General features: G+C 38.9%; 1 protein-coding gene across 2 annotated transcripts in view; it reads left to right on the top strand.

The window, feature by feature from the left end:
- RASGEF1B (RasGEF domain family member 1B) overlaps window positions 1-26,000 on the top strand; it is a 605,535-nt gene that overhangs the window by 37,825 nt on the left and 541,710 nt on the right. The window lies entirely within an intron of this gene.

Genomic DNA, 26,000 nt, shown 5'->3' with positions numbered 1-26,000 from the left:
CAGGCTTGAATTCCTCACCTGAAAATGGGTTTTTGTTTTCTACCACATGGTTAAGTTGCAAAGTTTTCAAACTTTTATGTTCTACTTCCATTTTAAATAGAAGTTCCATTAAATAGATGTTTCATTTTGAAACATCTCCTTGCTCACACATACACTATTGGAAGCAGCTAGGCTATATCTTGAAAGCTTTGCTGCTTAGAAATTTCTTTTGCCAGATACCTTCAATCATTGTTCTCAAGTTCAAAGTTCTACAGATCCCTAGAGTAGGGGTACAGTGCTGCCAGTCTTTTTGCTAAAGCATAGCAAGAGTGACCTTTACTTCAATTCCCAATAAGTTTCTCATTTCCATCTGAGATTACCTCAGACTGGACTTTATTGTCCATATCACTATCAGCATTTTGGTCATAAAAATTAAACAAGTCCCTAGGATGTTTCAAACTGTCCCTTATCTTCCTGTATTCTTCTGAGCCCTCCATGCTCTTGGGAGGGTGTATGTGTCCAGGAATTTATCTGTTTCTTCTAGATTTTTTAGTTTATTTGCATAGAGGTATTTATAGTATTCTCTGATGGTAGTTTGTATTTCTGTGGGATCAGTGGTGATATTCCCTTTATCATTTTTTATTGTGTCTGTTTGATTCTTCTCTCTTTTCTTCTTTATTAGTCTGGCTATCTATCTATTTTGTTGATTTTTTTAAAAACCCAGCTCCTGGATTCATTGATTTTTGAAGGGTTTTTTTTTGTGTGTGTGTCTTTGTCTCCTTCAGATCTGTTCTGATCTTAGTTATTTCTTGTCTTCTACTAGCTTTTGAATTTGTTTGCTCTTGCTTTTCTAGTTCTTTTAATTGTGATATTAGGGTGTTGATTTTAGATCTTTCTTGCTTTCCTTTGTGGGCATTTAATGCTATAAATTTCCCTCTAGACATTCCTCTAAATGTGTCCCAGAGATTCTGGCATTTTGTGTCTTTGTTCTCATTGGTTTCAAAGAACTTCTTTATTTCTGCCTTAATTTTGTTATTTACCCAGTAGTCATTCAGGAGCAAGTTGTTCAGTTTCCATGTAGTTGTGTGGCTTTGAGTGAGTTTCTTAATCCTGAGTTCTAATTTGATTGCACTGTGGTCTGAGAGATGGTTTGTTATGATTTCTGTTCTTTTGCATTTGCTGAGGAGTGTTTTACTTCCATTTATGTGGTCAATTTTAGAATAAGTGTGACACAGTGCTGAGAAGAATGTATATTCTGTTGACTTGGGGTGGAGAGTTCTGTTGATGTCTATTAGGTCCACTTGATCCAGAGCTGAGTTTCAGTCCTGAATATCCTTGTTAATATTCTGTCTCATTGATCTGTCTAATATTGACAGTGGGGTGTTAAAGTCTTCCAGTATTATTGTGTGGGAGTCTAAGTCTCTTTGTAGGTGTCTAAGAACTTGCTTTATGAATATGGGTGCTCTGGTATTAGGTGCATATGTATTTAGGATAGTTAGCTCTTCTTGTTGCATTGATCCCTTTACCATTATGTAATACCCTTTTTTGTGTCTTTTGATCTTTGTTGTCTGTCTTATCAGAGAGCAGGATTGCAACCCCTGCTTTTTTTTTTTTTTCTGCTTTCAATTTGCGTGGTACACATTCCTCCATCTCTTTATTTTGAGCCTATGTGTGTCTTTGCATGTGACATGGGTCTCCTGAATACAGCACACCATTGGGTCTTGGCTCTTTATCCAATCTGCCAGTCTGTGTCTTTTAAATGGGGCATTTAGCCTGTTTACATTTAAGGTTAATATTGTTATGTGTGAATTTGATCTGTCATTATGATGCTAGCTGGTTATTTTGCCCATTAGTTGATGCAGTTTCTTCATAATGTCAATGGTCTTTACAATTTGGTATGTTTTTGCAGTGGCTGGTACCTGTTTTTTCTTTCCATGTTTAGTGCTTCCTTCAGAACTTGTAAGACAGGCCTGATGGTGACAAAATCTCTCAGCATTTGCTTGTCTGCAAAAGATTTTGTTTCTCCTTGGCTTATGAAGCTTAGTTTGGCTGGATATGAAATTCTGGGTTGAAAATTCTTTTCTTTAAGAATGTTGAATATTGGTCCCCACTCTCTTCTGGCTTGTAGGGTTTCTGCTGAGAGATCTGCTCTGAGTCTGATGGGCTTCCCTTTGTAGGCAACCCAACCTTTCTCTCTGGCTGCCCTTAACATTTTTTCCTTCATTTCAACCTTGGTAAATCTGACGATTATGTGTTTTGGGGTTGCTCTTCTCGAGGAGTATCTTTGTGGTGTTCTCTGTATTTCCTGAATTTGAATGTTGGCCTGCCTTGCTAGGTTGGGGAAGTTCTCCTGGATAATATTTTAAAAAATGTTTTCCAACTTGGTTTCTTTCTCCCCATCACTTTCAGGTACACCAATCAAACGTAGATTTGGTCTTTTCACATAGTCCCATATTTCTTGCAGGCTTTGTTTCTTTTCACTCTTTTTTCTCTAATCTTGTCTTCTCACTTTATTTCATTGAGTTGATGTTCAATCTCTGTTATCCTTTCTTCCACTTGATCGATTCAGCTATTGATACTTGTGTATGCTTCACAAAGTTCTCATGCTGTGTTTTCCAGCTCCATCAGGTCATTTATATTCTGATGGAGCTCTAGCAATTCATCTAACTTATTCTAGTTAGCAATTTGTCTAACCTTTTTTTAAGGTTCTTGGCTTCCTTGCATTGGGTTAGAACATGCTCCTTTAGCTTGGAGGAGTTTGTTATTACCCACCTTCTGAAGCCTGCTTCTGTCAATTCATCAAACTCATTCTCTGTCCAGTTTTGTTCCCTTGCTGGTGAGGAGTTGTGATCCTTTGGAGAAGAGGCATTCTGGTTTTTAAAATTTTCAGCCTTTTTGTGCTGGTTTCTCTCCATTTTCATGACTTTATCTGCCTTTGATCTATGATGTTGGTGGCCTTCTGATGCAGTCTCTGAGTGGACGTCCTTTTTGTTGATGTTGATGCTCTTTTTTTCTGTTAGTTTTCCTTCTTACAGTCAAGCCTCTCTGCTGCAGGTCTGCTGGAGTTTGCTGGAGGTTCACTCTAGACCCTGTTTTCTTGGGTATCACCAGTTCAAGCTGCAGAACCGCAAAGATTGCTGCCTGTTCCTTCCTCTGGAAGCTTTGTCCCAGAGTGGCACCCACCAGATGCCAGCCAGAGCTCTCCTGTATGAGGTGCCTGTCGGTCCCTATTGGGAGATGTCTCCCAATCAGGATACACGGGGGTCAGGGACCTACTTGAGGAGGCAGTCTGACCCTTAGCAGAGCTTGACCTCTGTGCTGGGAGATCTGCCACTCTCTTCAGAGCCATCAGGCAGGGATGTTTAAGTTTGCCAAAGGTGCACCCACAGCCGCCCCTTCCCTCAGGTGAGAAGGGGGTTTTATCTATATTTATCCCTATCCTAGGGAGAAGGGGGTTTTATCTATAAGCCCCTGACTGAGGCTGCTGCATTTTTTTTCTTCAGAGATGCCCTGCCCAGAGAGGAGGCATTTAGAGAGACAGTCTGGCCACAGTGGCCTTGCTGAGCTGCAGTGAGCTCCATTCAGTTTGATCTTCCAGGTGGATTTGTTTATACTGTGAGGTTAAATGCCTGCATAAGCCTCAGCATTGGCAGTTGCCCCTTCCCCACACCAGGTGTGCCAGGTTAAGCTGAGACTGCCGTGCTGGCAGTGAGAATTTCAAGCCAGTGGATTTTAGTTTGCTGGGTTTGTGTGTGTGGGACCCACAAAGCCAGACCACTTGGCTCCCTGGCTTTAGCCCCTTTCCAGGGGAGTGAATGGTTCTGTCTTGCTGGTGTTCCAGGCACCACTAGGTTATGAAAAAAAATAAACAAACTCCTGCAGCTACCTTGGTGTCTGCCCGAATGGCCGCTCAGTTTTGTCTTTCAAACCGAGGGCCCTGGCAGTGTAGGCACCAGAGGGAATCTCCTGGTCTGCAGGTTGTGAAGACTGTGTGAAAAGTGCCGTATCTGGACTGGAATGCACCGTTCCTCATGGCACAGTCCCTCATGGCTTCCTTTATCTAAGAGAGGGAGCTCCCCAACCCCTTGTGCTTCCTGGGTGAGGTGACACTCCACCCTGCTTTGGCTCACCCTCTGTGGGCTGCACCCGGTGTCCAATCAGTCCCAGTGAGACGAACCAGTACTTCAGGTGGAAATGCAGACATCACCCACCTTCTGCATTGATCTCAGTGGGAGCTGCAGACCGGAGCTGTTCCTATTTGGCCGTCTTGCCAGCAACCCTCCCCACAACCCCACCATAGCATTCTTAATATCCAATCAAGTTCCTCATTCTCCCAGGCTTGATTCCCAACAAAGTTTCTCTTAGTCATTTTCCATCCAATGGCTCACTCATTCTGCCCATTGGATATACATCTCCAAATGTCCTTGTTATATTTAGAGTTGAGTTCAACCTGTTTCTTCTAAAGTAGTCTCAACCCTATTGCAATGATCTTGAATAAAGTCTTTCTTGCTTGCCTAACTAGTCTGGTGCAATTTCTCTTTGACGATGTTTCTTTGTAAAAATTCTTTTTCTTATTTTTGTTATTGTAGTATCTTCTCCTATGAACCAGACAATACTAGTGACTTTTAGAAAACTTGTCTTTTTTCTGCTTTGTTTCTACAGATTTGGAGAGGCTTTTTTTTTTTTTAATCCCTAGGAAATATCTTTTTCTCTGCTTTTTATATTTAAGAATGGGGCACTATTTGGATTGGAACTTCTGTGTGTGAATACTTATCAACTGGTAGCCTTTACTTCAGGATGATTGGGCTAAGCCATTTCATTGCCTCTACCTCCTTCTTCATTGCCCCATGAATACTTGCTCCTCCTTTCTGAGGGGCTGTTTAGTTTCTCCAGAAAGAAATTTCCCAAGCTTCTACTTGTTGGGGGAGACAAGTGCAAAGTTAAGTGAGTTCTGGAAGCAAGGGTGGATAAGAATCTGGGAATCTCACCTTTAAATGTGTGGTTTTGTGTAATTGCCCTATTACAGTAGTCTCCCTGTACCCATAGGAGATACATTCTGGGACCCCCCAGTGTATGCCTGAAACTGCACATCATGCCAAACCCCATATATACTGTTTTTTCTTCTACATACATACCTTGATAAAGTTTAATACACAGTAAGAGATTAATAATAAGGACTATTACTAAAATTGGACATAAAACATACTATAATAAAAGTTATGTAAGTGTGATCTCACTATCTTTTTCTCTCAAAATATCTTATTGTATCTTACTTATTTTTGGACCTGGTTGACGACAGGTAACTGAAACCACAGAAAGTGAAACTTCTGATAAGAGGAGACTACTGTATTCGTTCAGATATTCCTTACTTTCTGTGCCCCTGGCATCCCCAGCCCACAATGCCTCCTATTCACTAGATTTAGTGAATCTAGTCTCTTGCAGGTTGGGAAGGATGTTTAGAAGTCAAAGGGCTTTTCATGCAGATGCCCAGTCAATCTTCCTGTTTTCAGCCCTGCACAATTTTCTACTCTATGTAGAGATACAGAGTAATTCTAATTACTGAACATTTTCATGATTCTGAAGACATAATCAACTGGTTTCTTTCACTGCTGACTTAAGATTAAACTTCCTTAGGTCTGCTAAATCAGGATCATCTGTCTGTCTGTTGTCTCCTTTCCTTCCTCCAATACTTTGTTTCTGTCTTCTAATTTTTTTGGTTGGCCTTTCCCAAAAGTGGAGTATCAGAGGTATTCAACGCATCATGTTTAACAGGAAGTAAATGTGTACATTTTAGAAAGTCTTTCAAAATCTTTCTTAGCTAATTATCTTCTCATTTCCTTTCAGTCAATAAGAAATTCAATTCACCTTAACATCCCAGTCCCTCCCAACAAACTTAGAATTAATAAATGATGATGGAACTATTGATTTATTATGTAAATAGATACACTGTGTTTCCTTGGTACTTTTTAAAGGTTATAAAGCAGTACTATATTAAATAAATCCAACGAAGGAAAATAATTCACAATAAAGAGAATAAATTACCTAAGTGAAAACTACCTCACCCACCATATTGCATTTAAGTTGAGAATTGTCATAGTAATCACCTAACAATAGGGATCCATATTGATTTTTACTGCAAATTACATCAGGGCTCTGCCCTGGAGTTAGATTTTAAATCTAATTCAACATTGTCTGAAAGTGCTTTCCGAACTATAAGTGAGTTGTAATTTAAACAGAAAAAAATTACAGACCATGGCAAAACAACATATCTGACTAGCTTATCCCACATGAACTGAGTTGAGAGCTTTTTCATCATCCTTTATCATAGCATGGTCTGACCTTGTATTTTGGACCAAGGAGTTATAAATTGGAATATTTAAGACCAACCCCAGTGGAATAAAACTTCCAACAAATTAAGAATTAATAAATGATGATGGAACTATTCAGACATTAAGATTGGATATTTCTTTTGTTTGTCAAAGCCATTTGAGTGAAAAATGAAAATCTGATTAGAATTTAAGGAGATGTAAATGAAGTAAAGAAGTAGCAGGATTAAATTCCTGTTTGCAAAAATCCAGGGCTTGTCTTTCTTTGGGCTAATGCCTCAAATCTCTACCTTCCTTTTAAAGGATATAGAAGTAAACACTGACAACAGCTTTTTCTAAAAGTCAAGAATAATTCTTGGATCAACTTGATCATGTTTATCATTTATACAAATTACATTTGGTAGTATCTGAGATTTTTGAGAAATGTTTTAGTTCATTGATCAATTCAGCCACCCAAAGGACCCTGTTTAGAGTAGGGTCCTGAAGTGTCACACAAACAGTACATTTTCTTGGATGTTTGGATCCAGCACAGGGTTTTAAATACCTTGTAAGTAGACAGATATGAATTTTTGGTTGTGAAGGAAAGGATATAGAAGATTAGCTCAATTGACTCCCTCCACATTCCATTCCAAACTCATGATACAATGTTACAGAACACTCTCCCACATTTAAAAATGCCTCTTATAGTTCAATAACTTGACACCTGGTGATGAGGCAAATCAATTACTGAAGAATCCTCTGGCATACTTCTGTTTTGATAAGTAATCCTTAACAATATCCTTTCAATAAACCTCTTTTACCAGTAAAATGAGATTTATTTTCAGATATTCTTTCAACAAAGTCAAATGGTCTTCCATATAAGGAAAGATATAGTTAGACTATTGTCAATATTTCAGTCTACAGATATATGTTAATTAAATATCTCAATATGTCCTGGACTATAAAAAAACATGTTTTCTTGTTTAATTTTATGAATGCACCTACCATAGTGCCAGTCATATATTAGATAACTAATAAACATTTTTTTGTATTTCAATAATGCCCACTATAAAATAAGTCTTAATAAATAAAATATCAAATAAGACTTCAGCCTTTTAGGCAAATGAAGAGATAGTCAAATAATAGTCTTAAAGTAGATAATAGTTACCTATCACTTTTAGGCAGAGTTGATATTTAATTAGTATTGAACATAAACTATATCAGTTGGTGTATAGCCACTGCTCTGAACACCTACCCATTCCACTGCCCTCAGTACCCTGGCTGTCTACAGTCCAGCAAGTAAATAATGGAAGCCTGGCACAACAGGATGTCTGCAGGGCTGAGGGTCTATTTTGATTGGTCAACATCTAGGATATATTGTTAAATATCTTGACTATTGCCCTTGTTAATATCACCTTTCCCCACTCACCAGGTGATAATTACTTAGGGAATGTAAATAAATTTTAATAGTAGCTGGATGTAGATTTTATTAATATGCAAATCAGTTCTTTTTGGGTGGGGAGAATAGAATGCATTATTTCCCAAGATCTCTTCCTTGGAAATGTTGATGATTTGCTTGAAAAATGCTGGATCTCAGAGCCTTGAACACATGACTTTACATTTCAAATCTTTAGGAAGGGATATCATATCTCTGTTTCCCAAACTTAATTGTGGAGCCCTTTTTTGCCTTGAACAGCAATTAATATCAATGGATATAATGCTAACTAAAATCCTAAATATTTAGGATACCTCTTTGCTTATCTTCGTATGTGTAAAAGATTAGGCTTATTTTTCAATTATCATTTTTTTTTGTTATTGTTTTAAGAGAAAGAAAACTTGTAGACTGTTGTTTTAGTTCAGCTACGCTAGGTCATTTTGTGGGAACATATAATCCATAAATGTTAGTGTTCTGACATAAAAGAAGTTGCTTAACAACACAAAAGTTGCTGTGAGTGGGGACACTGTTCTTCAAGTAGTGACCCAGTGATGGGGCAGTTTTTTCTTATGTTGGGGAGCAGTGGGAATGTTTGGTGAGCCCTATTGTCTCTACCACGACTATATTGAAAAGTCAGGAATATTGTCTAATATGTTGATTGTCCTTTGGTTTTATTTTAATAAATAAATAACAAGCTACATATTTTTATCTCCCTCCAAAAGATTTTTATAGTTCTGCAAATTAGCCATTGAAAAGTATCAGTAGGCTCTGCCTAGCTCATTCTTAGAATATATGTCAGCACTACATGTTCAGACATTTTGTTCAATCTGTGCTCTAGACAGACAGGGTTGAGTTTGGTTATCAGATTTCTGTGCTCTTTGGCATCTTGTTTACATATCATTATCGTTCATTTCAGTGTTTCTTATTCTTTGTGTCCGTTTGGTTAATGTGTGTCTAGATACTCAAAGAACAACTCTATTTTTTTTCTAGACATCAAAAGTACTGTCTTTTACCATGATTGTTTTCCTAAGAGACAGGTAAGAAATCTTCCCTAATTTTGGCACAACTGACTGTCTCTGTTGAAGAGATGTGCTTGTCTTTGTTATCAAGGAGATAGTGCAAAAGGATATGAACACTGACAGAAGTTGAACACATTATCCTGCAGTGCCTGGTCTAACCTAATTGCTGTTAATTTTTCAGTTTTGTAAGTAGCACATTCACTCACATTTATTCAGATGTTGGTAAAGCCTCCATTATTACCTCCTACCTGTCAGGCTCTCGGGTGTCATCTACCTGAGTCTGAACATTTTTATTGGGAGGAAAGAAGCTACCTTAATCTGGTGTAGATCAATGCTGAAGGATGCTGTAGTAATGCAAAGGATGAGTCCCTTCTTCTGATGAGTTAAAATTTTTCCAAAGTGATTTGGACTTAACAACCTTCACTAGTGTAGTATTTTTGTTTTGTTTTGTTTTTTGTTTTTTTGAGACAGTATCTTGCTCTGTCACCCAGGCTGGAGTACAGTGGCATGATCTCGACTCACTGCAATCTCCACCTCCTCGGTTCAAGTGATTCTAGTGCCTCAGCCTCCTGAGTAGTTGGAATTACAGATGAACACCACCATGCCCAGCTAATTTTTGGTATTATTAGTAGAGACAGGGTTTCACTGTGTTGGCCAGGCTGGTCTCAAACTCCTGGCACATTAGTGTAAGTTTTCATCATGATGCTGTGAGTAAATATCCAGGAAAGCTCAGTGGCCACAACTGTACCTGACACTTTCTTTCTTGGGTTCTCTTACTCTTTCTTTTTCTTCCTAAATTCTCCTTAGCAGGTATGGCCTTTGTGAATTTAATTTTAAAAATTCATAATTTAAAAAATTCAGCACGTACTGGTTTGCAGCCATATTATACTAAGCCCCTATTGGCAGTCTTTTCTCCTGGCTTTGAGAATTCAGAATTCAGTGTTTTAAGAAAATAGTTTTCTTTACCAAAAATTTTGGGACCCAGTTTAGAGTGTAGAAAAGGAGAAATAATTTCCTTTCTACCCTCTGTAGTTCTTAGTTGGAATAGACCACTGTAATGACAGACAGATTAACAAGAGAAAACAAGCAGAAGTTTAATAACGTGTATGCCTCCTGTCTGCATGGGGAGTAACCCAGAGAAATGAGTAAATGTCTAGAGTAAATCTTAAAGAGTTGTCAGGCTTAAATACCATTATTTTCTTTTTCTTTCTTTCCCTTTTTTTTTTTTTTTTTTAGTTGGAGATTCTCTCTGTCACCCAGGCTGGAGTGCAGTGGCATGGTCTCGGCTCACTGCAACCTCTGCCTCCTGGGTTCAAGCGATTCTTCTTCCTCAGCCTCCTGAGTAGCTGGTTTACAGACGGATGCCACCACGCCCAGCTAATTTTTGTATTTTTAGTAGAGATGAGGTTTCACCATCTTGGCAAGGCTGGTCTTGAATTCCTGACCTCGTGATCCACCTGCCTTGGCCTCCCAAAGTGCTGGGATTACAGGCATGAACCACCATGCCTGACTGGATCTTTAAAATAAAAAATAGAATTTAAATTTAAATTAAGAAGCAATATATGCTTACTGTAAAATATTAGAAATAGCAGGGAAATAAAAAGAAAAAAAATTGCCCTTAACTACCACTCTGCCCCAAAAATAACTACCGTCACCATATTTGTGTATAATATGGATTTTGTAACTTCTTCTATTGGTATAATTTCTCATAGTTGCAATAATAACATAAATACATTCCATGTTTTTTTATTTGCATTTTGTAGACTCTGTTCCATGTTTTTTTTTTTTTTACATGATCTTCATATTTATCATTTTAGTGGCTGTTTACTGCTTTACTGGGTTAAAGTGATGATTGCAAAATGAGTTATAGTTAGAAGAAATTGATTCTTTGTGAAACATTTCTGCTTCTGTTTTGTTTGTTGTTTGAGCAGGGTTCTGGGATACAAAGGTCATTCTCCTCTTCACCTGGGCCATGTGCACACCTATTTCTTTATTACTCTTATTTTCCCCTTTTTGCTAATACTTGGAATAATTTTTCACGTATACATGAATAATATTGGAAACTTATTTAGAATGAAATAATGAGTGAAAGAAGTGGTCTCTGAAGATGATCTTTTTGGATAGTGTCAAAGGCAGAGGTTTTCATTTTTAGCTGACATTTCATTCCAAGTGAAAATAAGACACTGAAGCTGTATTTTGTTAACTGCAAAATTGTGCATATATGTCTGAGGAATTTTATCACACATCTTATCAAATGATCATCAGTGTTTCTAATTGATTGATTACAATATGTGTACTTATTTGAGCATATTCTTGGGTCCTCTGCATTCAGATGGCCTGATTTGTAATATATGCCATTCTTTTCCATGGTTTGCATATCAGAGATGATGCTTCCCCCTGCCCCGCCCCCACTGCTGCTGCTGCCTCTACCTGGGATTATGCAGATTCTGGTTTAAACCTCTTTATTCTTTTCTGCAAGTGCACAGCATGATGGACTTCATTTCTGCGAGTAAATGATAATGGATTTCAGTTCTTACCAGTGACATTTGGAAACTACATATCTTAAATGGTATGTGTGCCACATAATACAAATGATTACCCCGTTATAACAATGTGAAAGTGTAAATAAAAATGAATGCTGTAAATATATAGAGGCTAAATCTTAAAATGAAAGTAAGGAGTCCTAATTATTTTAATGGAGCCAATTTTATGATTTTTTTCAAGCTGGATGTAAAATACAATCTTATCTATAGTGGGTACTTTGGATAATCAAGGGAAGGCCGTTAGGAAGGGCTTAATTTATTCTGTCAGATGTTCAGGGCTCTAAAACATTTCAACAAATCAAAGCCATCACTTGAGAAATAACAAAGATTAAAAGCCAGCATTGGATACCACAAGCCTGCATCCTTCCTGCCCTTTAATCCAAGTAGCAGTTTTACATTAAATAAAGCATACTTATCATTGATTAGCACTTATTTTGATCTCACTGGGTGTACAGTGCTTTTTGATGCTCTAGACGTCAGAAAATTCAGTTTCCTGTCTAAAATAACTGAGTTTCTTTTGTTTATAAAGATAAACATAATGTGTGAAGGGTGCTGAAAGAGTTCTGATAAATTTGTCAGACCTGGGCTTTACAGCTGGGATCTAGAGGAGGAGGAGAATCAGAGCAACAGGAAAGGGCCCGTGGAGTAAGGGTATTTGGAAAGAGCAGGGGTGTTTCCCTAAAGAGTGGTGACCTTGAGAGATGAGATTATTGGAACCTCAGATTCCAGTGATGCTTCTTGAGGCAAAGAAACCGTTGCCTTATTCCTTTATTCCCATTTACTACTAGCAGAGAATGGGAATCAGTTTCCTGCCTTTATGAAAACATTGTAATGAGCTTCTTTTTCTCATGCTGCTATTCTGTAAGAGGAAGAGGAGGCTTTTCTGTTCCAAATGCCCGGGGAGGACCCTTCCTCATTTCATATTCTTGAATCATCTGGGCCTTTGCACTTGGAGTATTGACTTGTAGCAGTGACACCTCTACCTCTGCGTGATATGTCTTTCAAGTGAGAAGGGTTTCCTGATCAATACTGAATCAATTTATGCTGGCAGTCTAATTGAATGCCTCCCTCAGACAAATAGGTCACTTGGGGAAAGGGTAAAACCTTGATATGCAGATCTGAATCGAAGCCCCCAGAGAAAGATGTTTTAAAAATATATATTCCTCTTGACAAGTAGCCTATGTAACAAATGCAGTGCTAGTTATTTGCTCAGCAAAATGAGCATAAATCAATCTTTTATATCCTTGTTTTTATTGGATTACTATTATACTTTAACTTCATCTCTGCAGAGAGAGTGCACAAAACTCTAGAATGACCCCTAGGATGAGAAATTGCTGCCCTAAAGTTTTGGGTATGTGGGTATCTCTTTATTAAATGGCATACCATTTCCATTTAGCAAATTATATTGATGATACTTAAATTATTTGACATTTTTAATATTCACAAATTACGGCTTTTCTAAAGATGAGCTTGGTTTTTCTCAGTGTTCTCTTGGGAACTGATGAGAAGAAAGGGTCAGAAGACTCTCAGCTGAGTGCTCAGCATTGCGTTTGCTTCTTCCTAAAAGAAGCAAAAAAAGAAGCAAAAAAGTGTCTTCTCTCTTTTAGTCCTTCGGTAGCACTATATCCAATTTACAGCAGGAAACACAGAAAGCTTGGCTAACTTACTGGTATGAACCAAACTCTGGTGTCTCCAAGGCCCAAATACTTTTTTTCCCTACAGGGTTAAATAAATTTTGATATCACTTATTAAGATGGTATTGGGGATAACCCATTTTATTAATCTTTCATCTACTGAAGGAAGCCAGAATATATCACTCCAAAGATGTCTCTTTGACATAAAACTCATTTTGAGCTGAGGGCTAATGGAAGGCCGCAGTCATAGGAAAGGCTCTCTGCTCTTCCTCCACCCCATCACCCACCTTTTTGCCCTTGTACGTATGTTTACAGCAGGACCTATATTTACAAAGGCAAAGGTGTCTGGCCTCCCTTCCTTACCAGGGAGAACAAAGGTTAACCGCTGAGGACAAATCTAGACCCTTATCAGCCTGGAGAGGACACCAGAGTTATCTACATAACACACTTTACTAACTAGTCTTTACCATTTATTTGCCTTACCACAGTTTGCTGCCCCTAGAGACTCAAATGTTCTTTACCTTTGTCTTGACACTTTTCTAAAAATTTACTGTTCTTTTTTGAAGATGCTATATAAGCTGGAATTCAAAACCTCCTCTTAGAGAATTACTCATTCCCTGAGTGTCTCCCATTTATGCATATGGAATATGCATTTTAATAAACTGCTTGTTTTTCTCTTGTTAATCTGTCTTTTGTTATGGGGTCTGTCCCACCAGTGAACCTAAAAAGAGGAAAATTATTTTTCTTCCCTTATACTACATGACATGAAAATTTACGCATTCTTTGTGTATTAGTTTCTCATTGTTGCTGCAACAAACTGCCACAAACAGTGGCTTAAAACAACACAAATTTGGTTGGGCATGGTGGCTCATGCCTGTAATCCCAGCAGTTTGGGAGGCCGAGGTGGGTGAATCACAAAGTAAGGAGTTCAAGACTAGCCTGGCCAAGATGCTGAAACCTTGTCTCTACTAAAAATACAAAAATTAGCCTGGCATAGTGGCAGGTGTCTATAATCCCAGCTACTGGGGAGGCTGAGGGAGGAGAGTCACTTGAACCTGGGAAGTGGAGGTTGCAGTGAGACGAGATCATGGCCACAGCACTCCAGGCTGGGTGACAGAGTGTGACTCTGTCTCAAACACCACCACCACCACCACCACTACCACCACCACCACCACCAAAACAAATTTATTATTTTTCACTGCTTGAGGTCAGAAGTTCAAAAATGGGTCTCACTGGGCTAAAATCAAGGTGCCAGCAGGCTTGCATTCTTTTTTAGAGGATGTAGGGTAGAATCTGTTTTCTTGCCTTTTCTAGCTTCTAGAAGCTGCCCCAGTTCCCTGGCTCATGGTCCCTTTCTTCATCTTCAAAGCCAGCCACGACTGGTTTAGTCTTTCACACATTGTATCACCCTGACCTCTGATTCTGCCTCCATGTCTCTTGTCTCTGACTCTGACTGTTTCTTCTACTTTTTGCCCACTTTGTAATCCAGGATAATTTTATCATCTCAAGGTTGGCTGATTAACAAGCTTAATTCTTTCTGCAACCTGAATTCCCCCTTGCCACATAATCTGACATATACACGAGTGCAGGAAACTAGGACGTGTACATCTTTGGGGGGATATTATTCTACTTCCCATACTCTGTGAAGTCTTTTAGCAGAATAATACAGTGGCAAGAGGCTCACTGAAGTCACACTGCCTGAGTTCAAGTCCTAACCTTCTGCTTCCTCACTGTATGATTTGGGGCAAGTCAGTCAAATTATCTGCCTCTTGGCATCTGTGTCTGTAATATGGAAATAGTAATTTATGGTGGATGTTGAGATACTGTATACAAAGTGCTCAGCATATGCCAGTTTATGACATAGGGTAGATGTCCAATAAATATTAAACATGGGGCTCTGTGTTCCATAAGGTTTCACAGATATTGTAATGTTTATATTCACAGTATGGCTCTTACTGTAAATACATCTCTAGTTGATTTTAAACTTCTTTTAAATCAAAGTTGTAATTGTAGAAAACAATATGGCTTACAATTAAAGGAAACCTAATGGGGGAATCTACCATACTAATTTTAACATAATCATTTGATTTTTAAATACTTCTAAGTCTTTGCCTACAAACATTCTAGAGTTATTTGCAAGCTTCTAGAGAGTAGGGACAATGTCTTTGTTCATTTTGTAGGCACTGGATAGAACATAAATAGCAGGCAGTGATTGTAGGTGAATTACTGAATGAATCCAAGGAGGCTGAAGTGGCCAGGGGTGAGGACAGAGGCTGGGAAGTGGTAAGGCTTTTGCATTCTCACAGTCCTTTTGCTGCACCAAAAGTACACCGGCAGGCCACTTAACCTTGCCGTGTTTAAATCTTCTCAACCCAGCAAAGACGTAGCAACTTTTTTAGAGCTGCCTTGATGAATTCAGTGAATTTGGCTTTAGTCATGTGCAAGTAACAGAAAACTGGGCTCAAACAGGCTAAAGCAATAAGATGTTTATCAGCTTTTGTAACTGAGAAGTCACGGAGGTAGGTCAGGCTTGGGGCCAGCAGTTCACCTGTGCCATCATTTTGTCTCTACCTTTCTCTTCTCTGTTTTCACTATGTCTGCTTTAGTCTAAGGCTGGCCTCTCTTATCACAAGACAGCTGCTAGCAGTTTCTAGTGCTCTTTGCTTCCTTGCTTCTGTCCTGCAGGAGAAAAAAACTCAGTGGTAGTCACAGAGGAGTAAAGAACTAGCTTTCTTAAAAACTAAGAAGCTTTGGGAGGCCGAGACGGGTGGATCACGAGGTCAAGAGATCGAGACCGTCCTGGTCAACATGGTGAAACCCCGTCTCTACTAATACAAAAAATTAGCTGGGCATGGTGGCGCGTGCCTGTAATCCCAGCTACTCAGGAGGCTGAGGCAGGAGAATTGCCTGAACCCAGGAGGCGGAGGTTGCGGTGAGCCGAGATCGCGCCATTGCACTCCAGCCTGGGTAACGAGCGAAACTCCGCCTCAAAAAAAAAAAAAAAAAAAAAAAAACTAAGAAGCGTCTCTTCACATCTCATTAGATTGAGTCAATGATCTTGACAATTTGGACCAATCACAGTGGCCAAGGAAAAGTGGTTGCTGACCAACTTAAGTCAATTAGAGTCCACCTTTGGCTGTGTGTGTGTGTGTGTGTGTGTGTGTGTGTGTGTGTGCAGTTTTTTCCTAAAGTGAAGTTACCAAATAAAATGTAGGATGGCCAAAATACTCAAGCTGCATGGCGGGAGACGTTTATTCTGAGCATCAAACCCAACAAAAATGTAAACAGCTCAGCCCATCTGGGGTATAAAAGAGGAAACTTCTCCCAGGCAATGAGATCTGGCAGAGTGGAGTCAGGGTCTCTTATACCTTTATAAGCAAGTTCCTTTAATCATCCTTCTTGCTCATCATCTTGTTAATTTATGGAGTATTTCCTAAGGCTTTCAGTACAGAGATTTGCTTTTAAAGCATCAAGTACTTCATTTATTCACTTGCAAGGATTTATTAAACACCTACTCATGCAAGCTGTTCTGCTGAGCACTGGGGATTCAGAACTGAATAAAAGAACAGCCCCCAAGTTTAAAGATCCTACTACCAAATAGAGCCCCTGAACTGCTAGGATTCTTGTTTGGTTTCAAGGATAAATTCTTGTCAGATTCTCAGTCAGACTGTAATTGGGTCAAGAAAGTGAAGTCTTTATGTCTGTACCTGAGCAGAAAGAACTCACCCGCTTATATCAGAGAGTTCAATGTTGGGGGACAGAGCTGATGCATTTTGGAAAGGTCTCAAGTAGTCTGGAAGACAGGTCCATAATCAGTAACAGAGATTGACACAACTTAAACTTCTTGTATTAAGGTCGTAAACATAGGACAACAGGGAGATGGGACAGAGCAATTGAAATTGGGATATAGAATATTGTTGCTACCTGAAATGCATTCCACAGGGATCTAGGGTGAACTGAATTGAAAGTGGTTTGAAACTATGCAGTTGCATCACAGTTCATGACCTCTACCGGGAAGCCCTTGGGAGGAACCTAGGATCCAATCTGTCAATTAAAATCCTTCTTTCTATCCTAGAAGTAGGCCATCTGGGTCATCCTGAGAGTTTCTACTGTTGATGAACTTCACATCCTAACTGCTTTCTCTCTAAATTACTACCTCCCTAGGGTAGAAGTTGTAGATCCCTAGATGCATATGAAACTTACTTAAGCAATGAAGTGACTTCCTGCAGGTCACCTTAGGAAATCCTGAAGGATAGGGGTCTAGGCTGGTGGCAAAACCTAGGGTTAAGCCAAGTTGCTTAAACTGTATCCACTCATGTGGTTGCCATTCCCTCTCAATTTTGTAATGTTTGAGTGCTGGATGGATAGAGGAAGCCTAAGTATATTAAGACACATTTAGTCTTATAATCAAATAAAATTTCCAAGAAAACTAAGAGGACCCACATTTATTACGTTTTGGTCATTATTATACATGTGACAGTAGTCATGGTGATATTTTCTGCCAGTTATTCTAGTTCGTATTACTTTGATATAGCCAGACCAGTTTTAAGTTCTCCATTCTTTTTGGTAGTTTTCCAGAATCCATAAAACCAATTAAGACAAATTGTCAAGATCCCTAAAGGAGGCCTGTCAAATAAAACCCGCCGTCCAACTGAGTGCTAAGGAAGGTAAGAATTAAAGCAAGAGAGATACCATCTCACGCCAGTTAGAATGGCGATCATTAAAAAATCTGGAGACAACAGATGCTGGAGAGGATGTGGAGAAATAGGAACACTTTTACACTGTTGGTGGGAGTGTAAATTAGTTCAACCATTGTGGAAGACAGTGTGGCGATTCCTCAAGGACCTAGAAATAGAAATTCCATTTGACCCAGCAATCCCATTACTGGGCATATATCCAAAGGATTATAAATCGTTCTACTATAAGGACACATGCACACGAATGTTCATTGCAGCACAGTTTACAATAGCAAAGACCTGGAACCAACCCAAATGCCCATCGATGATAGACTGGACAGGAAAAATGTGGCACATATACACCATGGAATATTATGCAGCCATCAAAAATGATGAGTTTGCGTCCTTTGTAGGGACACGGATGAACCTGGAAACCATCATTCTCAGCAAACTGACACAAGAACACAAAATCAAACACCGCATGTTCTCACTCATAGGAGGGTGTTGAACAATGAGAACACATGGACACAGGGAGGGGAGCACTATACATGGGGGTCTGTTGTGGGGGAGTGGGGGGGACAGCGGAGGAGGTGGGGAGTTGGGGAGGGATAGCATGGGGAGAAATGCCAGATATAGGTGAAGGGGAGGAAGGCAGCAAATCACACTGCCACGTATGCACCTATGCAACAATCTTGCATGTTTTTCACATGTATCCCAAAACCTAAAATGCAATTAAAAAAAAAAAAGAAGTAAAAGTAGAACTACCGTTTGATCCAGCAATCCTACTACTGGGTATCTACCCAGAGGAAAAGAAGTCATCTTTTGAAGAAGACATTTAGATGTGCATGTTTACAGCAGCAAAATTCACAATTGCAAAATTGTGGAACCAACACAAATGCCCACCAATCAACAAGTGGCTAAAGAAACTGTGATACATGATGGAATACTACGCAGCCATAAAAAGGAATGAATTAATAGCATTTGCAGCCACCTGGATGAGATTGAAGACTATTATTCTAAGTGAAGCAACTCAGTAATGGAAAACCAAACATTGTATGTTCTCACTGATATGTGGAAGCTAAGCTATGAGGATGCAAAGGCATAAGAATGATACAATGGATTTGGGGGACTTGAAGGGAAGAGTGTGGGGGAGGGATAAAAGACTACAAATATGATGCAGTGTATATTGCTGAAATAATGGTGCACTAAAATTTGACAGATCACCACTAAATAATACTCATGTAACCAAATACCACCTGTACCCCCCAATAACTTATGGAAAATTTTAAAAATATATATTATAGTACCTTCTACTATTTAAAAAAAAAAAGAAAGCAAGAAAGTAAAGAAGATGAGAGTTCAAAATGCCAACTTTACGACTCCTAAAGGATCACTTGGAGTATGTGTTTAATCAGATGTTCCTATCTAGTCGTAGACTGTGCTAGACCAAGGCCCATTCTCTGTGGGTTGGGGTGACAGATGTCAGGGTTGCTCTTAGAGGACTACAAAATAACTAGGAAATAAAAGAGAAGAGCTGAGCATGTCCAGTTTACTCCTTTAAATTTATCCTTTAGGCAAGTCACTCCCTTAGCTCATGGGTGTTACATTAAATAAACTCCCTCCATGTGGAAATCTTCATCAAAAGCAGAGGAGTGTTCCTTTTAATGCATAAACAGTTCTTTTCATATTGTATACAGTTTAATCATCTGTTTATAAACAGATTCAACCACACTATCATCCAAAGACATGATCTTGGATTTAAAACAACTGTAGACCTCCTCTATCCATTATTATCCCCTCTTCTACCCCTGTTCCTCCTCTGCATGCACTAAATCTGGTCACTGGGCTCATGCTTCTGGAGGGTCTCTTTTGTATTTATTTTAAATTATTTGATTATATTAACTCTCATTATTTAATGCTACTCATTGGGATTGTAGCTTGTCATATGCTAGTCATTTTATATACATTATCCCAATTCATCCATAACAAGCATTAGGAATAGGATTTATTCTCATTTATAGAAGCCAAAATTGTCTTTTAGAGAGGGTAATTTATCCACGGTTATAGAGATAGTAAGTAGTAAAAATAGAATTCTAACTTGTGTTTCTTCACTCCAAAAGCCTATACAAGAGCTGTGACCGAAAGAAGCTGGTAACCCCAAGTACTTATTTCTGTGGTTTTGATAATGTTGAAGGCTGGATCTGAAACAGGTGAAATGCATCTATCATGTTATATAAAGTGAGCAAGGCTACGTCAGTCATTCTTTCCTAGGAGAGGAATGGTGAAGAGCATAGTTGGGTATTGAGCTCTCTGGAAAGGGAGAGGAAAGGGTAGAGAAAAGGCACTTAATATAGGCATCTGTCCTCCTAACCCCCCATTCTACATAGAAGTTAAAAGCTAGAAGGCTACAGCGTTGTTTTCTAGCTTTCCTGCACATAGTAGGATGTGGACTTGGAAGAGGCTTGATTTACCTTTGGGTGGGAGCCCTGAGGCAGAGAGAGTCAGGTGTGTAAACAAACAGTGAGTTGCGTAGCTTCTTGACCTACTGTTTTCAGGCGTCCTCAGTCACTGACTCCAAAAGGCCTCCTCCCTTTTAGGCTCCTCTTTCCTTTCCCTCCTCCAGGAAGGACATAGGGTTTTATTTAACAGGCCCCCTTCAAGAATCCTGACAACTTATCTTAATGGTATTTATGGATGCTGGAAAACAAACAAAAAGAGTGGAGAACTTAAAACTGGTCTGGCTATATCTAAGTAATACTAATTAGAATAGCTAGCAGAAAATATCTCCATGACTACTGTCACATGTATAATAATGACCAAAAATGTCATAAATGTGGAACCTCTTAGTTTTCTTTGAAATTTTATTTGATTGTAAGACTAAATGTGTGGTTTCTTTCTTTTCTTTGAGACAGAGTCTCATTCTGTTACCAGGCGCCAGGCTGGGATGCAGTGGTGCAGTCTCGGCTCACTGCAACCTCTGCCTCCCGGGTTCAAGAAATTCTGCTGCCTCAGCCTCCCTGGTAGCTGGGACTACAGGTGCACGCCACCATGCCCAGCTAATTTTTTTTGTATTTTTAGTAGAGATGGGGTTTCACCATGTTGGCCAGGATGGTCTCGATCTCTTGACCTCATGATCCGCCCACCTCGGCCTCCCAAAGTGCTGGGATTACACGCTTAAGCCACTGCTACCGGCCAACTAAACGTGTTTTAATATACTTGGGCTTCCTCTGTCCCTCTAGCATTTAAACGTTATAAATTGTGAGGGAATGGCAACCTCATGAATGGATACAGTTTAAGCAACTTGGCTTAATTCTAGGTTTTGCCATCAGCCTAGACCCTTGCCCTGTGAGATTTCCTAAACTGACCTGCAGGAAGTTACTTCATTGCTTAAGTAAGTTTCATATGCTCCCAGGGATCTGCACTTGCACTGCTAAGAACTCATCGCCCCATAGTCAACAAGGGATTCTCTGCTGTTAGCGGAGGAGGAGAAGGACAATAAAGTGAGTGTTCAATGTTTCTCTTTAGGGGAGTAGACAGCTGTGCACATGCGTATCTGTTTCTGAGGATACATGATTTCCTGATTATCTTTGTCTCTGGAGCAGAATGCTTTCCTTCACTTTCTTCCTGGTGAATAATGCCATAAACATCTATTACTTTCATCTCTGAAAGCCTTGTGTGTTCCACTCCATCTACAGCCATGTCCCAAACCTCTAATCAAAATATTAAGGCAACCTGTCATTCAAATCCATCTACCTGCAGCAGTGCCCTAGACAAAGTCATCATGTTGACTACCACGTGCACAGAAAGTTGCTTTTTGATTTAAGAGACACTTGAAATTGTTGTAGCTCAGTAATAGTGTGCTGGTAATGACTACTTTTCTTCTTTTCTGATTATCTGGATGTCTGAGAAGAATAATGAACATCTCACCCAGAACTATAGGCAAAAACCTACACCTCTGGTGTGTGAATGACTAAATATTTGGTGGAGACTTGTGGGATACAGTGGTGAGTTATTGGCTTGTTATGTAGTGTGGGCCTGTGTCACACAATCAAATTCTTAGTTGAAGAGAGATGGCAAAAGGAGATTTTAGAATATTATTAATAATGTTTCTGAAACAGTTAGGATTTCTCATGACAGGGAATTATTCCCAGGTTTCTGGTTCATTGGTAATTTGAGTTTGCCTTTATAGATTTGCTCATTTTTTTTAATTAACATTAAAAAGTAAAATAAAATTAAGGCCACAAAAACTCATTATCTTTGTTTCTGTACTGCCCAAGAATGCTATGGAGTAAAAACTCCAGGAACCTAAACTTGATTTTAAATTCTATCAATAAATGTAAAAAAGGAAAAGAAAACCACGTTTTATTCATTTTTCTCACTCTCTGTCCATCTTCTTTAAAACAAAAGTGGAACTGCTGACAAGATTCTGTTCCACTGGTTTCATTCTTAGTTGGGGTAAAGAAGGAGTCTATCAGTCCTTTCTTTAAAATTGTACCTTTGAGACATTCATGTTGTTCATGGAGTACTTAAGAGTTTTGCTCTTGAACTGATTCCAAAGCGGGAACTCATTTACAGGCTTCAGTATGAATATGTAATCCACATGTCCTTGAGTTTGGCAGGACCATTGAAAAAGAACCAACATGTTATATGTGATATATTTTTTATAAGGCACATTAGTGCCATGTATTAGATTGAAATGGGCAGGTGATTCCAGCCTAAAACATATAGTTTGATGAATCTAGCTAATCAAATGTGGGAATTTGATTTGTGTTTAAGTTTCCTTATCACTAAAGAATAGTTTGACTCAATTTTCTTTGTGTAATTGCAAAGAATTGTTTGTGGTAGGAAAAATTCCTTGAACTTGCCAGAGGGTCTTTTTGCCTTTTCTATTAATAGCTCACATTTCTTGAGAGCTAATATTGGCCAGCTCTTGTGCTGTATACACTGGTGCACTGGTAAATATTTAGGAACTGACTCTCAAAAATAGTTCCAATTTGTGGCCTTTGCCAGTTTCTATGGTGTAAATACTCCCACCATCATCAGTTTCAAGCCACAAATGTGCTGTCACTGAAGGGAGTTGGGAAGTAAGAAGACATGCTACCAGAAGGCTCTTGTGTACAAATAGGAGTCAACTTCGAAACAACACTGGCTAGATGGGTACATGTGCTAACTCTTAATGCAGCGCTATGATTTAGATACTGTAACTGCCACATTTCAAAGATGAGAAAGCTGAAACACTGAGAAAATTAACTTATCCAAGTGACAAAGCTGGTAAGTGGGGCATCCAGGATGGGCACACAAATAAAATGGCTTCAGAGTTCATGCTGGTAAACACTGCACAATCACCTTCAGCCTTAGTAGTGGTTTCACCTCCAGTTCTGAAGTTTGGTGGACATATTGTTTATTAATATGAGGTCACTGAGTATGAAAATTATAAAGTAGAAAATTGTATTAATCTGTAATTCATCTATATTTTTATATCTTTGTATGTAAGTTCATCTTTGTAAATTATTTAAGATAATGGTTATAAGTGGTCATCATATGGGGGCTAAGATTCTGTCCATTTGGGGAATATGTCTTAGGGTAAGTAGAAACCATCTCAAGAGTGAGTGTTCTAGTAGAAAATGGAGGGTGGAGAGCCCCTGTGGACGGATGAGGGATGATGGGTAGGGTCTGCCAGCAGGGACTGAGAGCCCAGGTTCCTGGCTGTGAGTCACATGTTACCTAACTGGAGCAGCTTTCTGGACCACTTCTACCTCAATTTCCTAGGAGTGCCTCTACGTGTCTGCTCATCTGCCCATGAGCCCCAGAGAGTAGCTTGAACTCAGCATCTCATAAGTGCGGGTGTCTCCATCATTTGAGCTGTGAACCCCAAGTGAAGGTAATATGCCCCTCAGTAACCTCTTGATGTTGAAATTTTGTTCTTTGGGTAGAGATTTAAGTATGTAGGAATGAATGATCTTTTTTAAGGAAGCCTTGACTCTGATTTAGGTATAAGATTCTGTTACCAAGAAAATTATAATTAACTAATTACTATTTATTTAACATTCAAACTCAGGGCACCCACAATGGTATCTATTAGGTTGTTGCAAAAGTAATTGCAGTTTTGCCATTACTTATTTTTTTTTTTCTATTGCTGTCTTTCTTTTTTATCTTTTTTTGGTCTTTTTCTTTTGCCATTCCTTTTAGTGACAAAAACCACAAACACTTTTGGACCAACCTAAATATATATTTATGTAAATATATATTAATATATAAGTATAATTCTTATGTAATGTATGTAATATGTAATTCATATGTGCCCTGAAGGAAGTTGCTTCCCATCACCTCTAGTACTGTTTATAAATCATCTCACTATTTCATATGTGCTATTCGAGCATTGCACAGTCTACACAAACAGAAAAAAAATGCCTTTTCTTGATAGCTCCACACCTCTACTGCTGTGCGCCTCCCCTGCCTCACCTCATGCCAAACAAGCACCAAAACCACTCACCTAAGATCTTTGCGTCTGGATCAGACTTCATTGTGAGTCAAAGGGGCTTACATTCTTCAATAACATTAGTAACTTGAAATTGAAATTTAATTTTTTGTATTATCATTCACAAAAAAGCCTTGTTGCAATTTCCTCCAACCTAAACTCTAGTTTACTTTCATTTTCTTTGTTTTCAGTTTCTCTTTTCTGTCCCCAGAAAGTTCTTCTATTTCATTGTCTGTTTTTCTCTATTCAACTGCTGCCAAAGTCAGCTCCAGGCACCATTCTCTTCAAACTAAAGTCCCATTAATACTGACCTTTTCCACCCTCCTCCACTTGCCTTTAAAGGGGGAAGGGCCATGCAGAGCATTCGTCCTCACCGATGTGAGATATGCCCTTGTGCACACACCCCCAACCTGTGCCCACCGGGCAGAACCAGCTCACTTTGATTCTGGTAACAATTTGATTTGATTTTTCCTTTTCACACAGGAAACATGTAATTCTAGGATTTTCTCAAATGCAGTGTGGTTATAGACGTAGTAATGATATAGTAGGTGAAATTATTGCTTAGTATGATCGTTCAACCATGCAGTCTGTTTTGTCCTTCAGAGGCTCCATCTTGTTTATATCTTTTAATTTCAATATCAGTTTCATTGTTTAAATTAATCCCATTAGTGTAAGGATGGATTTTATGGAATAGAGATTATAGAATTATTTGGTAACAAGAATCTGTGTTCAGGTGTGTTCAGAGGGTGGGTGCCTTTTGTAAACAGGCCCAAACAAACTTGGATAGGCTTTTGGGTAGATCTTAGTAGCTACCTAATAATTAGAGGGTATAAGGATTAGCTATCCACTCCTCACCCCCAAACATACACATCCTTGACGCCAGGTTGTAATGAAAGCAAGTCTTAGATTAAATTTTTCCACTCATGCAGGTGCTTATTAGCAAGCACAGTTATAACACTTGTTCTGCAGGTGAATGAAGCCACAGTTCTCTCCTTTTTGGTCTCCCAAAATGTCTTACAGGCAAGGTTCACTTGAGGCAATGCAGCCCTATTTCAGTGTCAGGAATCAGTAAACTATTGGGAAACCAAAAATCTGCCGACCCACTGGCTGGGCACAAGATGTTTAGTGATTAAACTACAGCTATAAGGCTCATTATATTTTGATACTGTTTTCATGTATTAATACATGTAGGGGTGTGTCCCAATCCACCTGTTTGGAATCCCTCTAATTTCATCTGTGGTAACCCATTTCTAGAATCTGTTATACGAATTACAAGCCACTAATTGCACCCTGAAAACCCTTTTCAGCCTTTATTAAGCCACTTGTCAAAGCCTCTGGTGTTGATCAGAGATAACGATAGCTGAAGGCTTGTAGTAGTTGCCTGTGATTACATGGTGGTTAACTATCCCTGGAGTATGAATTTCCAATAATGGTAACTATAGTTAGATTATAGTTTAACAGTTATATAATACCATGTTGTAACCATACAGGAGTTTAGAAGGAAATATCCTTTGTCCCAAGATATTTAAGATTTTGAATGTTCTTTCTAATCACAGGACATTATTATTCCTCCCCTCCAAAGGATATCTCCAAGACTACAGAGACAACACGATAGTGTTCCTTTTTCTGCAGCACAAGATTACAAACAGAAATAGAATACACAGTTGGAAATGAACATGAATGAACCCAGTCTGCTTTGATAGAGATATATCTTGGATTCATTGTGATGGGTTAGACCTTAGAACTTTCTAAAGGGATAGATACTTTTTTGGTCTATCAACTTTGTTTCCCTAAAAAATGAACTAAAAAGAATGCTAGAAAAATGTAGAAAATGAATCTCTAGAAACTTCTATGTGGTTCCTCTGTATTTTATTTCTTTTAAATTCAGTTTGGTAAATACTGTTTATGACATGCAGACCAAATAAAATCCA

This window comes from Aotus nancymaae, unplaced genomic scaffold, assembly GCF_030222135.1.
Source record: "Aotus nancymaae isolate 86718 unplaced genomic scaffold, 86718_ANA_hifiasm-v0.15.2.pri h1tg000006l, whole genome shotgun sequence".
Classification (NCBI taxonomy): Eukaryota; Metazoa; Chordata; class Mammalia; order Primates; family Aotidae; genus Aotus; species Aotus nancymaae.
Note: the sequence above shows the minus strand (reverse complement) of the source record. Positions and strands in the feature narration are given on the sequence as shown.